The 15,642-nt window shown below is 36.1% G+C and overlaps 1 protein-coding gene across 2 annotated transcripts in view; it reads right to left on the bottom strand.

The window, feature by feature from the left end:
* mast2 (microtubule associated serine/threonine kinase 2) overlaps positions 1–15,642 on the bottom strand; it is a 139,825-nt gene that overhangs the window by 82,479 nt on the left and 41,704 nt on the right. The gene's annotated exons all lie outside the window — the stretch shown is intronic.

Raw genomic sequence — 15,642 nt, 5'->3', positions numbered from 1 at the left:
GTGTTTGGGTATTCTGTGTGTCTTTGTAGTAAGATCACCCATAAAACCATAGTAACTAAGTGTGCAGGCACTATAAGAATACAATTAATAATCTGAACTCTTCATTCACAAGTAGATTTGCAAAAAAAAAAAAAAGTAATTATTACTAGCTTTGTAATTTGTAATGATTAAGTATGTAATTACTAGGACTGTCAATTTAGTATGATTAATTCCAAACAAAAAAATAAAATAAAACTATTAAATCATTTAATCATGCTCCCTGACCTACACACAGTCTTAAATGACTTTAAAAAAAGACAGAGGGCAGCAACAGCTACTGAAGCTGTGGAGTTATTTTCCACAGCAACATAGCTGCTTTTTACATTTTCAGCCATTTATGATTGATCACTAATATTACTTTGTTGTTCTTTTTTTAAACTCAAAATTTAATAAAACACATGCAAAATGTCATGTGATTCACTTTTTTTTTTACAATATGTTTTCACAGGACTTATGTCTATACATGGATGTAAACACAGATGGTGATGGCCCTGAATCTATTAGAGGAGAAAGAAAGAATGGTGATTAGGTGAATCACAAAAAAACAAGTCAATGACTGACTGTCCATTAAAAAAACAATTCTATATCTCTAGAAGAACTATTCCCATTTTTATATCTCCAGTCACTATCCAGTCCAGTTCACTATAAACTCCAGAAACCTGTTTGCAGAATTGCTTTAAATAAACTGTCCAGCTAAATAAGCAAGATAAAGCAGTCAAAGTGACCTCATTGCACCCTTTACACGCACTTGTATATACAGAGTCTGATTTATCACATTTAAGTTCAAGGGTTAAAGGTCAAGTCATGGACTTGAAAGGTAACATAGCCCACTGCCACAAGTCTTATCAATGAACTGTTTTCTGAAAAGAGGGCACTATCTCATGTTTAGTTACTCAGTAACTGAAATTTTGCCAGTTAGCCAAAGGTGTGAGAAGGAGGCATCTGCTGGAGGCAGCCTACATTATTAACATCTTCAGGAATATTTGAAGGGCAGTGTGAAACATTGGGTCAAGTATTTTTAGCCAATGTTAGCATAGCACAAGCTGAATTATGCATCTAAATCCAGATAGTGTAAGTCAATCCATACAGGTCTGTAAACATTTTATGGAGCTCCTTAACAAGCCACTTAACTATAAATGACAGATTTATAATAACACATATGTTCTAAATCTGATGATGAAGTCAGAAAAGAGGGGGGACTGGATCTAAATGCAGATAAACTCATTTTAACAAACCCAAAACATACACACAAAAACCAGAACTGAGAACTAAAACCTAACAAAGAACAATCAAACACAAGGGCTATTGCTGCATTCACACCATGTTGTAATTACAAGATGACAACATGTGACTTTCTGCTCTGAGCCGTTCACATCCTCAGACTCGGAATTATGCATATCTACAGCAACACTATCAACGCCAAAATGAATCTGCAACATTTCGGTGGTAGAGCGGTCACGTGGTACAAGTCGGAGCTCTCCAAAAATTCTGAGTTTACAAGTTGTAATTATGAGTTCTACAAGGACGTAAATGCTGTACAAGTCGAAATCTCACAATTACGCAATTGCAGTAATTCCGATAATTCCAATATGGAGTGAACGTACCTTATATATACAGGGAATAACAGGGGAAATAGGGAAAACCTGAGGATGATCAAGGAATTAATCAACAAATATACTACTACTATGGTGCAAAACTAAAACAGTAAACAGGAAAAATAAACGTCCAAAACCAGACATTAGATATAAGGACTCCTTATAAGTAGATAGGTTTCCATCCAGGTATTTTTATGCAAAGTTTGGAATTGGGAGTGTGTCCCACAATTTGGAATCAAAGACTCAACCCACATCTCACTTAGGTCACTACTGAGACAGAAGAGTCGTTTTACCTTATTATTGTCGGGAAAGAAGGATTCAAATGAACTGTATGCTGTAAATATACATTACTAATGAACCCGCTTTATTACAACATCCTGTGAGGCTTCAAGTAACTGTATTATATTACAAATGTGAGTCTGGCTCAGTTACACTCGATGACCTGCACCTGGGAGGCACTTCACGGCATGAAAAGCTGACGCATGACAAATATTCAGACTGTTCATGTAATAAGATAGTCCTGACCTAGCACACACTCCACGACACTGCTCCTGTTTCAAATCTGAAGCTACAGGAATGTTAAAAAAAAGCATACTACCATAAGAGCCTGTGGTAACTGAGAATGATAACGATATTATCATGCACACAAAGAGATAATAGCATTATGTTTATTATATATAAAGGTGAGATGGAATTAGGCTGTCAATGTGTTTATTGTTGATCAGCTGGGAATTGTTTTTTTTTTATCTCAAATTGACTCCAACAATATCTATCCTCTTTTTCTTTATCACTATAGTTATGGAGAGGACTTCACTACTCTCTTAGAGTACCAATTATTTACTAGTTCAGTTACTCTTTTCCACAATTAATGTGTATGGAACAAATTTACCACATTTAAATCCGAAAATAACTTCTGAAGGCATGGGGTCCGGGTAGTTAAACCTCTTCACGATCACTGTGAGAACTGCTTCCCTAAATTAGTAGATTGGGATAAAACTAGACTGGGATTAAAAAGGTATAAAACCATAATTATTTCACACTGACCTGAACTGACATACTGATTTCTATGGAAACATTAAGTCGTGGTTCAATTCTACATACAATAATACAAAATAATTTTTATGTATACAGTATTGAATATATGGAACAGTATTTATATATACATACACAAACACAGATGTATTAATAAACTATATTTAGTTGTAGCAGTTCACACTTCAAATTACATGTGAACAAGTCAGCGTGTTTGTGGACTACAGTTCTCATTGAGCTGAGAAGTGATGTTCCTGCGCCATTCGTTGGGCACGTAATGAGGGAGTCGGGAAGTGCTAAAAGCAAACTTGACAGCAGAAATGGATGCCATTAATCTAGTGCGCCATTACAAATATGTGATATATACCACAAACAAAAACATTTAGACCTACCCGGGGGAAAGAGGAAACCAAAAATTAATTTAATTCAACATCTAGCACAGGACAACACTTCTATAAAAGCAAATCTTATTCTGGAACCCTCAGGGTTATAATGTGCTAATTACTCCTGTACAGCAATGCCATAGAAATACACAGAGAGACCGCAAAAACGGAAGTTCAAAGACAATATTCTAAAGATGGCTGCGCCCTTGTTTCTCTGGCGCATAAGGACCAGTGCACTGAATTGCACAATTTGAATTCCCAGCCCACTGAATGTCAAATATGTTCAAACAAAACCAGACGTCATCTGATGCCACTAAGCTACCTCATAGTGATAAGGGACTTGTTGAGGGCAGGTTCAGACTGCAGTAGAGGGTGTTATCAAGGGCTCAAGTATCTGTGGAGAGCAGGCACAGGCTGCTTCCAAGAAACGGCATCGTCAGGGGCACTAAATATTGAGTGCTGAGCAAGCTTTAACTTGGTCTTAGTTTTGGGAGTCGTGTGTGAGTGTGTGTGCTGATTCTGCTGAACATGACTGTTTATGAAGAACTGGTGGACTATCTGGGAAATCATATTCTACATTAAGTCCTAAAATTACTGAAATAACCAAAACATGTCCTGTAAACCTACTTTAAAAACTCAAGGATTAACTGCAACAGGGGGTGGGGGGTGCTTAATCCAAAGACGATGTGTGATGCAGAATGAATAATCAAGAATTACTCTAATAAACACAGACGATAACACAACTACCATACTTTAACTTCAGACAATGAACAAAAGGAACAGAGGGCTTAAATACAGAGGGGAAAATAATTAACGGAACATGGAACAGGTGAGAACTAATTAGAAATCATGACAACTAATGAATGAACAAGAACACAGGCAAAACAGGATTCATTAAAAAAACAATCGTTGAGATATTTTCCTCAGTAATTATTTGTCCTGGAAACTTTTTATTATTATTATTATTTAGACATTTACGTTACCTTGTATTACTTAATCTTCTCAATCTGACAATCATGTGCACATGCTCTCTCTGCACTGCAATAGAAGTGCTGATGATCTGACGACACCAACAAACATGTACATTGGAGTTTAGCGATGTTCATTGTGAAATTCTGCTCAAATTAAGGTGTCATACAGCCAGTCTATGTTTCTTCACGAGGCTGGCTGTGACTCTGTGACGAACTGTAATAAATCGAAACAAGATTCTAGACCATATTGTTTGCGATCCTAGTTGGTGAATAAAATGTGGTGTGTGCAACCTCCGTGCTACTATACAAAGTAAAAATTAAACATAATTTTGAATTCTTAAATAGGAATTTTCACTTTTGCACCTTTCGAATATCGTTCTTTGCGGTCTGTCTGTATGAATTTGCATTTGTGGACCAATCTGAATCTATGGTTCATCTCATTTGCATCTTAATTGCTTATAAAATATCTAATGTGAAGACAAATTACAAAGCACTCACCAAAATCTTGCATTACCAGAAGTCGCATTAATGGTAAGCAGTGTTCAATTTACTCTTATCAATACAATTGTAATCAATAAAGTTTTATTTTTAGTAATTTTCATTTGATAAAGCTATCATAGTTGATTAAATGAAGTCCATGTGCCACCTACAGGCCTATTAGGTGAAGTGTAGGTTGTTAGTGATATGTGAAATTGCCTTTGTTACATTACCCCATATATATATATACTGTATATAAAACAGTAGGTGAAAAATCAGATTCAGCAAATTCTCAATTTTCTATACTATACAGAAAATTGAGAATTTTCTGAATTAGATTTTTCGCCTACTGTTTTATAAATATTGCATAGTTGGACATAGTACTCACTTGACATACTGCACTGAAAAAAATTTGGAGTAGGATTTACTTGAAAAAAGCTAGGCAACTTTTTCCACTCAGAAAATGCTAGTAAATTTACAAAGATTTGCCAAGTAAAAACCTAAACATATTTATCAGTAGCTTTAATTAGAAATCTTTACGTTAAATTTACTTGGAATATGGAATTAAGTAAACTTTACTTAACCTAGTTAAGTGAAAGTAACAAAGAAAATAAGTAATTTTATCTTGGCTAGTTAAGGGTTGATTAATATCGATTTAGTTGAAATTTCCTTTGCATTACATTTGACTCAAACAATAATATTGAATTATACCAGTCATTTATAGTATGTGCTTTACTTAGATTATCTAAGTAATTTATACTACAGCATGTCAGATGTTAAGCATCATGTGAATGCAAAGACCTCAATACTTGGTAGACAATACACAATGACGGTAACATTTGATGGATCATTTTTGTGTTTGAATGTGTCATTTTTGAGCAGAAAATTTACTCGAAATGTCACAAAATGGCAAGTTACTAATCCTGACAACAAAAGCAATGATAAAACAGTGTAAATACAGCTGGAAACCAGTGAAAAATGAACCTCATTAATTATTCAAGGTCCAGTGCATGATGGGAACCCCAGTATCAGAAAAGTTGAGTCATTTTTACTTAATTTTATTGAGTTGATATTTACGCTTTCATTTCTACTCGCTTGAATTAAGTACTGATATGGAATTTACTTAGTTTTTTTAATTCTTGCCTGAACTAACTTTTTCATGTAAATTACATTGGGGTTTTTTCAGTAGTATTTACTTCACCAAAAAATCATTTTTTACAGTGTGCTTTTGATAAATTAAGTTTTGATGAAAATATTGAACAGTTTTTATTAAGGAAATTTTATTTTCAAATAAATGCTTTTCTTTCCAACTTTCTTTTTATTAAAGGATCCAGAGAAAAAAATCCACAAAAATATTAATTGAATTAAATTGTTTGAAAACACAATATTCCACACTTGACCTTTAATAACCTCCTTCCTTCATGTGCACAACTCAGGAATGTTATTAAGCAGGGCTTAAACAAACAAACAAACACTAGTCTCACAATGATGTAAGCATTTTGACAAACAAAGAACATCAAGATAAGAGCTCCTGTGATAAACTTTATCTCATCACCATTGAAAAGCTTGTCAATCAGCTTTCTCAGGCAAGCAGTAAAAAGTAAGGAAGAGGTTTAACAGCACCAATAGCACCTCTCCTCAACACATGCAAAGTAATGAACGTTTAGCCTACTTTTGCATGACTATTTACAAAGAACAATTCTGTTTCAACAAAACATTCTCATAAGGGGAGATATTATCATCTTTGTGAGATGAGGGCCTGGAGCAGGACACTCTCTTCTTAAAAAACTATTAAGCTAGAAAAGTTGATTTAGAAACAAACAAACAAACAGTGCTTTCTCTGCCAAGAGAGTAGCCTATTTTTTCATAGGCCAAAACCCAGAAACGAGACTTTTATTACTTACGGTTTCTTCGTCGTGAAGTCAATGGGTTTTTTAAACAGGTTTTTGGTTAAACATCTGAAAAAAGGACTGTGATTAACACAAGCTCAAGATATTTTCACGTTTTATTCTATGACATAAAATACATCAGTAATACCCCCTTGTGATTTTTGAAAGCTTTTATTGTCTTGAAAAAGGCAGTTGCTAACAAGTGGCTAAATGGGACTACAGACGCTGTCGAGGACGTTGAACGTCATCATGCAGGACAGGTAAACTCTTTTTACTGTGTTTCTAATCATGCTCTTGCAAACTATTCTAACTCAAATATAAACTTCTTTTTAAATAAAGACAAGAGTTGTCGGAAGCTTAATGGTGGTGACGCTGAAGTCATGCGGCCATAGTGTAGTTCGTTTATAGCCTATGTTTAGCTTTTTACTTCTGACGATTGCATTTAGACTTCAAAATTCATAGTTGTGTTCATTTGTGAAGATTATCATGATGAACAAACCATGTGAGATTCATAAACTTGTGTTGGTCACAGAGCTTATTTTCAACAATAATCTAAAAGCCAATGGAAAAATCCTATTGTGTTTGTTAAGGGAACTAGGGTGATGCTAACTTCCATGTTGTCCTACAAAAATAGCACTGCAACACTCTATAACCATACACTTCAGATGCCTATTCATCTACATTAAAAATCAACCACATGCACATATTGTAACATCTGCTTCACACTGAGGTTAAAGCATAGAGTTGATCCGCAAAGTCTATATGCTCAGGGAGTGCATGTTGCAAGTTTTCAGTTACTTGAATCAAATTTCCAATCTTGTACTTATTAAAAACAAAGATCGCTTTACTGCTCTCAAACCCGCACTGGGAGTTGTATCACAAGCTAAGCACTTTCTTCAAGGATGTTCTTGGGTTTGGTAAGCAGCCAGTCAGAACATCAATGCCAGACTTCATCCACCCAGGCATGAAAACAGGTCGGGGTAAAAAAGGTGAGAAGGATGCGGCATATATACCCCCCCCCCCCAAAAAAAATAATAAAAACAAGCAAATAAATAAATAAATAAATAAATAAACAAATGTAATGAGTGAGTAGGAACACGTGAGAGTTAACACGAACAGATGAAATAAGTAAAAAATTCTCACTTATTAATAGAATTGAACTATACTCCACAGTGATGGCATAGTGTTAGGCTACCAGTGTTTCTCACAGGATTTTTAGATCACTGCGTGATGAGTGGACCTCTGCCACTCTAGGGGGGTTCGGGGGCATGCTCCCCCGTAAGAAAATGTTGTGCTTTTTAATGTTAAATTCATCAATCTGGTGTAAATTAAACAAAGAAAAATTCAAAACTCTTTTAGTTACAGTGTCTGTCTACATTACTACTACAATAATAGTTATAATATTAATCCCATGATAGTAATAGCCATATATTGTAAAACAAATGCACTGAAAAATAAAGGAAACTTTCATAATTAGTTTTGTACTACTTTCTATACTTGAAAGAGTATATTTCTATACTTCACATTAAAGATGTGATTGGGCTAGCCCAGTGTAAATCAAGAAAAGAACCAATGGGCCGCTGATCTACGTGTTTCATCGGGTGTCAGAGAAAAAAAACTATTTAATACTACTATTTATCACGCATTAAAAATGCCCCAAACCAGTCGTCTGTATGATAATCTGAAACAAGGACTGGTGAGCCGTTGTCCTGCTTCACTTCACAGATGCTGAGTGAAAGGAGAATTATAGAATGAAAGGATACTCATTTATATGACACTTTATTCATCAGGAGAACAGCTCGTTCCGCGCGTCATACGTTGTCCTTTCAGTTTCGGTTTTCAATCGATCAAGTTTTTTCACGTTCTCTCGATAAACCACCCCTTTCAATCCGATCGAAATTATTTGTAATAGAGCTGACACTTTGAGTTTTTAACGGGTTATGTTAAAGCCCTACTTGTTATTAATGTTTTTATGAAATATCTCTAGTGAATGCATTATCATATCACCGTATTATTTACCGCCATGCGAGCCACATGAGCCGCGCAATGAATAACACTGCACTGTTACTTCCTGCTCGCTCAGCGTTCACGGCGCCCGCGCCCGCTCGAGATATTATCTCACCCACTTCTATGTCAAAATTAAAAATAATGACATTGGCAACATCGCTGTCTGTATCTGACAGGACAGTTAACATTGTAAGCTAACTTACCTCAGGCTTGCTTTCCGACGTGCGGTTCTTTGTTCGGCAGTGTGTGTCCAGTTGTCAGACTCGCGGTGACCCCCCCCCCCCCATAAATATTTTCTCATCGGATCTGCACAAATCACGTAGGTGACCCTTTTAGGTTTTAAAACGGCGAATTTCGCCGAAAGGTGAGGAGTTTTCATGCCTGTCCACCATAAGAAAGGCTCATCTATCATTGCTCACAATATAAAGACAACTTATTCACCTACCGAATGCACGGGGCAGTGTAATGATAGCAGTTGCAGTGTGTAAGTGAAAAATCGAGATTGCTGCCTTGAGTGACTGATCCTTCCCAGCACTGCTGTCAAATAGACGTTAAGAGTAGATCAGGTCTAAGCAGTGCAAGCCACAGAAGAGGTGACAGTAATTACAAAAAAACAAACAATATAATCCTATTCCTCAAGAACAATCGTTGCCATCTGCCCTAGTTTTAACTAAGGACGCATCAAGCACTTGATTAAAGCTTAAAGGGATACCTCACCCAAAAATTTTAAATATTTTTTTAATTTACACATTTACACAACCTCATGTCGTTCTCTCTTCTGTGGAACACTAAAGGTGAAGAAGGTTTGAAGAATGGAGGAAACCTAAAAGTTCTGTTTACCATTGACTTCCATTGTATGGACAACAAAAAACACATTTTTCGAAATCCCTTCATTTATGTTCCACAGAAGAAAGTAAGTCAGACATACAGAGGCTTGAAACAACATGAGGAAAAATCAGGACTGATATCGACCATTTTATTTGACAAGAAATTGGTCATTATAATCAGATGCAAGAATCCCATTTGGATACTTTATCCTAAACAACGTGTATGAGAATTTGAGTTCAGGCTAAAAGTTATAAAAAGCAAAGAAAATCAGACTTGATCAGAATCAAGTGTTCTAGAATACTGCTTAACAAGCATATTTGATTGTAAGTTTACATCTTTATATATTCTTTTTACAAATAAATACAGCATTCAACTCAAGTAAACTCCACAGCTGAGCTCTCAGGTTAAGCAAAAGCACAAGAATGTGTACCCTCAGAGCCTAAAAAACAACTCTCAACTGGAGAGCTCAGTGTCTCGGGGTGCTAGCCAAAGAGAGGCCCGAAAACCTTGCTGGCAGGAAAATGCATCCACATTAAATTTGTAGCAGAGGTGAAAATGCAATAATTATTAATGGCTTAGAGTGTGAGTCAATAGCAGCCTGTAGGACACTGATAGATTGGCAGAGAACAGTTTATCTAATGCACACACACACACACACATATATATATATATATATATAAGCATTGGAGGTAATAAGATCTCAGAGGATGAATGGATCAATACAGCTCAAATAACCACACTGGAAACTCTGTGATGGGTCAAGATCTCAGGGAAGGGAAGAAAGAGGGAGAAAGGCAATACATCTGATGTACAAATAATACTGAGTCTACAAAGGAATCAATAGAGTATAGATTATTCTCTATGTATCAATTATATACACAGACTGAAAATAAGGAAAAGAATAAAATTCGAACCAGCCACCTCAACTCAACTTAAATAATCAATTCATCTGATTTCAGCACAAATTCCGGTAGGTAGGCATCTGAGACAATAAATGAAAAACACTTGTAACAAGGTTCGTTGTTATGGTTAGGAGGCGGCGGGAACAGGCGAAACATTTTAATAAATAAATAAACCAATACAAAAACGAAAGTATAAGCCAGCAGCCCCTCTTGGACGACTGCTGGCCACACAAAACAGGAACAAAACATCACATAAAACTCAGGCCTGTCCTCTCGCTCTTCACTATCGTCACTCCTCCTTTATGCTTCCGCTCCTCCGTGAGAGATACGAGACCGGGGCGTCGCGCAGGTGTCGCTCATCAGTAATCACAACACCGGCCTTGTGCCGCTCTCTCACGGTCCTCGGCCTCGTCCTGCTCGCCACAACACTCACATGAGATTTCTATCTAAGCAACAACAAAAAAAAGGTCTGTCTGTGCATTTATGGGAAGTCGGTGGGGGTTCACGTTCACCATCATTGTGATAAATGAGATCAGCACAAGAACTATCCTGACAGACAAGCAATAGTGAATCACCAAGACAAAGTATGATGTCATTTTATAGGATGCTTAATAGCTCTCACTTAATTAAAACTCATCTATGTATAAATCACATCTATAGATAAATCACAGTGCAATCCAAACTTTGACATGTGCAACATTTATGTAGAAGCAGAGAGTCTGTGCTCATATTGTACAAGATTGTACAAGTTCTTGACCCAATAGTCAGGCAACATAAAATTATATTCTAGAAAATATTCTATTAGAGTCACAAAAACATAATCACAATTATTTCCTTAATATAGTGCAGCCTTAGTATCAAAGAGTCTCTTTCATCATCCTGCCTCATAGAAAATAGAGCAACAGAACCAACACTCTTTAATAGATGCTTTTATTCCTTACTGCAACATTTTATTTCTGTTTTTCAATGTAGCACTTTTCCTACAGCTGAAAAGCCTAATAGGAAAATTATGTTTGTGCATAAGCATCCAGAGGGATGTAAATGAAAAAGTGGAGCTGTTGCATTGTCTGTTTTTTTCGTGGTTAGACGTTGGGCTCATAAATGGTGTGAAATCTCCACTTTAAAAGTGTGAGACTCTACAGCGCTGGATGGTAGTTCATTTGACCAGACTTTCCAGGAGCCGACTCTACCATTGCACCAACCACAGCTCTGCTTACATAAAACTAAATTAAACCAGCAGCGAGTAACATGGCAAAAACTGCCACGGCACTGTTTATTGTGCAGATTACAAGAATCAAACAACTTGTCCCAATGGGGTGAGCTAATTTACACAGTCTTACAGTGACAATGAGGCACAGGGCTGGCTGCTGTATTGACAGACAGTCTGAAGCTACAAGCGGGTTAATTAAAAGGGAGACATCAGTTCCTCCCTGGCTGATCCAGACTTGACTCAATCAATCACTGTACAAACTCAATAACTGTTTTTTTCCAGCCCATCACATCCTGTTTGAGAGCATCTGATCGAATAGGAAAGGAGCTGGACACAGTCACCGTCTTTGGATCTAGGCTCCAAAAGCGATAATGAATAATGAATGAGGGTGTCTCAGCTGAAAGAAGAAAACCACAGGGTCAGCGGTATGTTTAGAAACCTGCTTTTGTCTTCAATAAGAATCAGAAAAGCATAACAAATATTACATTATATATTATATATAAACAACTACAGATCTTTCATTTTTCCCATTGCAAATTATGTTATCAGCATCATTATATTATAATTGTTGAATTTCAAATTTGCTATAGTCCCAGAAACTGATATCCAATTCTGCTATTTGATGCAACCACCTAGAACTATGTAAATACATATAAGGTCAAGGCTGGATGCGACCAGACACGCAGGATTCAATCTGTTTAAATAAATAAATAAGTCTCAACCACCAAATCTTGCAACTGATTGTAAGTGAGAGTGACACAAAGAGCAACAGAGAGAGGAGAAAAAAAAAAAAACTAAATGTGAATCAATTCACAAAGAGACAACATTCACAACAGCCCTGACAGTTTCCACGGCAACCTCACATGGCTTTTATCCATGGCTGTGTTGGCTGAAGAAATAGATCTGATCTATGAGTGAAATGGCATTCAGGTAGAGCTGACCTCCAATAAGCACCTGATGCCAAAGCATAGACAGCCAGTTATCAAGAAAACAAGAAAATTATCCATGATTTACTCACCCTCAAGCCATCCTAGATGTATATGACATTCTTCTTTCAGACAAACACAATTAGAGCTATATTAAAAAATATCATCGCTCTTCCAAGCTTTATAATAGTAGTGAATGGCGGTCCTGATTTTGAAGATCAAAAAAGTGCATCCATCCATCATAAAATTATTCCATACGACTCCAGGGGTTAATAAAGGCCTTCTGAAACGAAGCGATGCATTGGTGTAAGAAAAATATCCATATTTAAAACTTCATAAACTAAAATAACTAGCTTCCGGCAGACGGCCTACTCAAGTCGACTTGCGCCAAAAGAGTAACTTCTGACACGATGTATGACTTAGGATGTAAGAGTGTCCAAAGCTTTGACGCCTCTCGCGGTTCAAACAAATAGGGCTGACCAACAAACTCAGGCTCCTCTTCTCTTATATCGAAATCCTCCAACATTACTCTATAAAAATTCTCATTTTAGACTACTAATTCATCATATACACCCAGGGTGGCTTGAGGGTGAGTAAATCATGGGATAATTTTCATTTTTGGGTGAACTATCCCTTTAAAGCAACAAAATCATTAAAGCAACTAAGACCAAAAAAAGCATAAAATAGAGACCGTTTAATAACAGTTAACAGTTTCATTTGGCAATGGATTGATGTCAATTTTAAGATTAAGAGATCTAGTTATGTCAGTCCTCAATGCATCCATCTTAACCCCAACATTACCTGCAGATATATTGAATATTAACAACATAAAATTCCTGAAGATGTTGCTGCCAATATAACAACCTCAACTCAACCTGTCTGTTTTGTACAAATCAATTTGAAACTCTGATTCAATGATACTTGCGTCATATCTAAAAGAGGTTTTCAAAACAGTCATTTTTTTATATATTAAAAGTAAATCTCCTTTTAAGCCATTACTGACTACTACCACTACTACTAATTACATTATTAAGCCAGACTACAAGCATAACTGACAGAAAATGTTATTTCTAGAACAGCAGTCTTAAGATTTGACATCTCGGTTACCTGCTAAATTAACATGGTTCAAGCTTAGGGTCTGCTGAAAAAAGGAAAAGAAAAGTGAAACCTATCAAATACAGTGTTGATAACTATAAAACTGCAATAAAGATGCAGACAGACAGAAACGCCAGTGGGTTCATACATCTCATTCACCTAGCCAAAGGTTGACACAACCCAATCAAGACAAAGCCTTAGGCTCAGACATTAATCATCTGCCAACATCGACTGCTTTGTGCAAGAAAACCACTTCTAAGAAAGCCTGTTTAACAAATGGTAATTGATGTATACATATTTACAAGACAGCTGCATATTTTGAAAGCAGACATACAAACCATATAGTCAAGCCTTTTATCACAAGAAAGCAAACAGTGTACATAGTATGGCACATTGTACATGTAGTAAATACACAGATCCTTGAACAGATGGGTTGTGAGATCAGCAGGTGAGCTGAAACAGACATTGGTTCTTGCCTTAAGGCAGAAACACAGTCCACCACTGACAGCAATTAAACACCCTCCCTGAGCACCCAGCTAATGCATTTCAAATCAAGCTCTCACAAAAACCATATCAAGCATGCTATTAATATACATAAACACTTTACACAACACTTATTTTAATTGAACCACACACTAATTGAGCCTCATACATTAAATGCATGAATTCAAAGAAACAAGGTTGTAACGGGGCAAAATAAAACGTCTCAAAAGCAAGACAAATGTAAGACAACAATACTAGAGACAAGGAAAGAGGGAATACTACTATACTATGACAGTCCCGCTCATAGCACTTGTTAAGCCTCTTGAGAGAAATGATAGCTATTTGCATCTCAAACTAATTTCAAAACTGACAAAACAAGATACCCCAAGACCAAACGCCTCGTTGGAGCAGAGAGATGAAGAGTGTATGATATTTAGGCTGGTGTGGGATCGTAGCCTTATTAAAACAGTTGGGAATAAAGAGGTGTGTCAATTGTCATGGAGAACAAATGGTGTAAGGAATAGAATCAACATTTTTCTATTATTATTCAACAAACCACAATTTTTTTTTTACCAGAAAAATTTTCAATTCTAGTTAAAAAGTTAAGTGTGTAATGTCTAATAATGCAATGTGTCAAAGTCATTTATACGCTCCAAAGCTGCATTTATTTTATTAAATCTACAGTAATATTGTGAAATATTAGTATAATTTAAAATATCTATCTTCTATTTGAATATATTGTAAAATGTAATTTATTCCTGTGATGGTAAAGTTGAATTTTCAGGAGCCATTACTCCAGTCTTCAGTGTGTCACATGATACTTCAAAAATCTTTCAAATATGCAATTGCACAAGAAACATTTCTTCTTATCATTCATTTTGAAAACAGTTTAGTAATAATCTTAATATTTTTGTCGAAACGCTGATACATGTATTTCAGGATTCTTCAAAGACTAAAAAGAATAGTATTTATTTGAAATAGAAATCTTTTGTAACAAGGTATTTAGTCCTTACTGTCACTTGATCTAGTTAAAGGCACAATATGTAACTTTTTTGCTTTAAAAATAGCAAAAATCACTATATCTATGTTATAATTTTTTTTTAGTTGTGTACTTACATTATCCCGACTGTTTCCAACAACTTTCAAACCAGGAGAAATTTGTAATTTAATTTGAAGACACGTCCCGTTTCTTTATTTCCGTTTTGTCGCCGTCAATGGCGTCATATCCGCGTTGTCCCTGGTTTCCGCTCATTTCTTTTACTGTCTATGCTCGTACTGCCATAGCAACCAGAGCCCTCTGATAGTAACCAAAGCGACTGACGCGGACAACTTTGTAGTTCGCAATGTCTATTTGCACGCTGTTGTTGTTTCGTTCAAACATTATGGACCATGGCAAGCAGACTTTGGATAAAAAAGGACAACTAAAACGAGAATATCAGCGCGGTGTTTTCGAGATGCCTAGAGCTCCCATAGACAGTAACGTTATATAAACGAGAGCTCCACGTCCGAGACTTCGACCGCTCCTACATGTACTTTATTAAACAGGTGAGCACATTTACATAAAACTAATCAATGTTATATAGTTCAACAATGATAAAATGTTAGAATATGATCTGTATGTTATTCTCATGTTGATCTAGCTTACTGCTAGTCTCATACAGACAGACTAACACATACATTTTAACACATTCAAATGCAGTTTAGTGTGATAGTGTAATGTTAGACCAGGTGAAACAGCGTTGCGTTACCTCACAGGTTTAATTTGTCTAATAAACTGACCTGTGAGTAGTAATTCTGCGTGTAGT

Source organism: Abramis brama (genome assembly GCF_963993115.1).
Source record: "Abramis brama genome assembly, chromosome: 11".
NCBI classification, from domain to species: Eukaryota; Metazoa; Chordata; class Actinopteri; order Cypriniformes; family Leuciscidae; genus Abramis; species Abramis brama.
The sequence above is the reverse complement of the archived record's forward strand: the minus strand, read 5'-3'. Positions and strand labels throughout refer to the sequence as shown.